This window comes from Sebastes fasciatus, chromosome 3, assembly GCF_043250625.1.
Source record: "Sebastes fasciatus isolate fSebFas1 chromosome 3, fSebFas1.pri, whole genome shotgun sequence".
NCBI classification, from domain to species: Eukaryota; Metazoa; Chordata; class Actinopteri; order Perciformes; family Sebastidae; genus Sebastes; species Sebastes fasciatus.
The window spans coordinates 14,540,526-14,542,938 of NC_133797.1; the positions used below are offsets into that span (position 1 = coordinate 14,540,526).

Sequence of the window (2,413 nt, forward strand, 5' to 3'; positions counted from 1 at the left end):
CATACCTTGGAAGGTTGTTTTGAGGTTAGAATAAAGTATGGTAGTTTTCAATCACATTTGTATGTTGCCTTTTCCTGAATGTTGTGACTAGTAGGTCTATTCTTGCTTGCAGTGTTAGTAAGTGAAGTAGATATGGGTTGTGGAGACAAAAATGGTAAATTAATGCTATGCCGACACCTGGGTGTGGGTGTGTATTTTCTTGTGTGTGTGTGTGCGTGCATACGTGAGTGTATATGTCTGTGCGCAGGCGCTCCTGCTCACACTTCATGCCACCCCTGCATAAGTCAGTGCCCCACTGGTGCCACCCCTATCAAAAATGTCTGGACACGCCCCTGCATGTAGGACATGTACATGAGACAGAACGCAGTCTAGAAAACCCCTCACTCTACCTTGAAGACTTGGAAAACAATACACAAACCTTTCCATCTATGTTGAGCAGGCTGCAGTTGCACTCCGTGGCGCCATAAAATTCCCCGACTCGTCTGATTCTGAATCTCTGGACGAACTCTTCCCACACAGAAGGGCTGAGGCCATTACCGATTGCAACATGCATCCGGTGATGTGCCTCAGATGACCGGACCGGCTGGGCCAACAGGTATCGACAAATCTCACCTATGTATTGAATTACCTTGACGAAAAATGTGCTCAGTCAGTTTTGGTTCAAGATAATCAGTTGACAACATCTGGCTTGCAGCTGCACAGTCCTCCTCATTGTTAAGGTGGCAGTGTTGTTAACTCACAGTGCAGTTGTGTTTGACACAGTCGTCCCAGAAGCGACTGGCTGAGAACTTCCTTCTGACTACAACAGTCAAACCAAAGAGCAAACACTGGCCGACACCCATGATGTTACCTGTAAACATTCATATTTCCGCATGCATAAACATAATACTGTACAGTGCAAACAGTTTATATACACACAAAGAAACACATACTGATAATAGTCAACTTATTCTTATTCTTTTTCCCTAAAGCCTAAAGCTACAGTTTGCAGGATTTGGTGGCATCTAGTGGTGTGGTTGCAGATTGCAACCAACTGAATACCCCTCCGCTCACTCCTCCCTTTCCAAGACTGCGGTAACATGAGCCGCCGGGTGCAAAACTGTAATAACGCCGTTCTCCTCGCTCAGACGCCATCCTTAGCATAATAACACTACTTTAGGAGCAAAGTCAGAGGACGGCTGGCGGTAGTACAGTTTTGCTCACGTTACCTCAGTTTCACAAGTGTGTCAGAACTACGGTGGCCTTCAGGTAATGTGAAAGCGCAAAAGGCTCTCGCCAGCAAACACTGTCCGTTCTGGGCTACTGTAGAAACATGCAACATGGCGGACTCCATGAAGAGGACCCACTCCCTACTTAGATGTGAAGGGCTCATTCTAAGCTAACAAAAACACAACAATACTTAGTTTCAGGTAATTATACACTAATGAAAACATAGTTATGAATATTATGTTCCATTTCTGCTAATAGATCCCCTGAAATGCTTTTTTTTCAGTATACTAGCCAGATGTCACTATTGATAAGTCAATGGAAGCCAAATACACCACAATAAGACATGGTTATTGCAAATCAATGATATACACCAGGGCCATAAGGATGCCATACAAGAACTTGAAAACCAGCAACCAGTTCATTCAGAAAGGAATCGCAATGTTGGTGTGTTAATGTTGATGGGGTGATGTTTGGTTCAGTAATGAAAGCAATAGTATAGCATCTTCTGAACTGTTGTTGTAAAGTTATTAAGTATGATTATGGTAATTACCGTGGCACCATGGTATAATTGGTATGTAGTTATATTTTGATAGTATAATACAAGGGAGAATTGTAAAAAGACACAATGATATAATATGGAGAGTGAAAAAATGCCTGGGAGAGAGTAAAAAAAGGTGAGGCCTACCTGCAGAATGATACAGGGGAAGGCAGTTCAGTCAGGACCACTTTAGTCAAAGACACTTATTCCATTTGCAGTAATATATACATTATATTTGGCGGTATGGCTCTGTTCTGGGACCTCCCTGCCCATCCATGCGCATGCGTGGATCCACGAGCCTACGTGTTAGCATGAGGCAAGGAGAGCACTCCTCCTTGCCCTTCCATGTGCAGACATGGAAAGCCAAAGGAAGGGAGAGCAGCAGCAAAGACCCCCCTGGGTGCAGAACAGAACTGGCATCAATGACAACAGAATTGACATTGATTAAGTCATAAACAGTTAGGGGTAGGCGACACATCGAATACAGTCGATGTATCGCGGCTTGTCCCCCGCGCGGTACAGAAAACGACTACATCGCGAACATCGAACACAAATTGTCATGTAATGTTTCCAAGCCATCCCTTTTTGTATGAAAGGTTAAATTGTTCCAAAGAACCACTAATGAATATCAACAGAAGGTTTTAATGCAGACATATGCTGCAGGGA

The 2,413-nt window shown here is 43.8% G+C and overlaps 1 long non-coding RNA gene across 1 annotated transcript; it reads right to left on the reverse strand.

The window, feature by feature from the left end:
- Positions 1–543: 543 nt before the first annotated feature.
- LOC141765282 (uncharacterized) lies at positions 544–1,908 on the reverse strand. Its single transcript, XR_012593440.1, has 3 exons — positions 1,895–1,908; positions 741–850; positions 544–628 (listed from the first exon to the last, which is right to left on the reverse strand). It is a non-coding gene; the product is annotated as an uncharacterized LOC141765282 (long non-coding RNA).
- Positions 1,909–2,413: the final 505 nt, after the last annotated feature.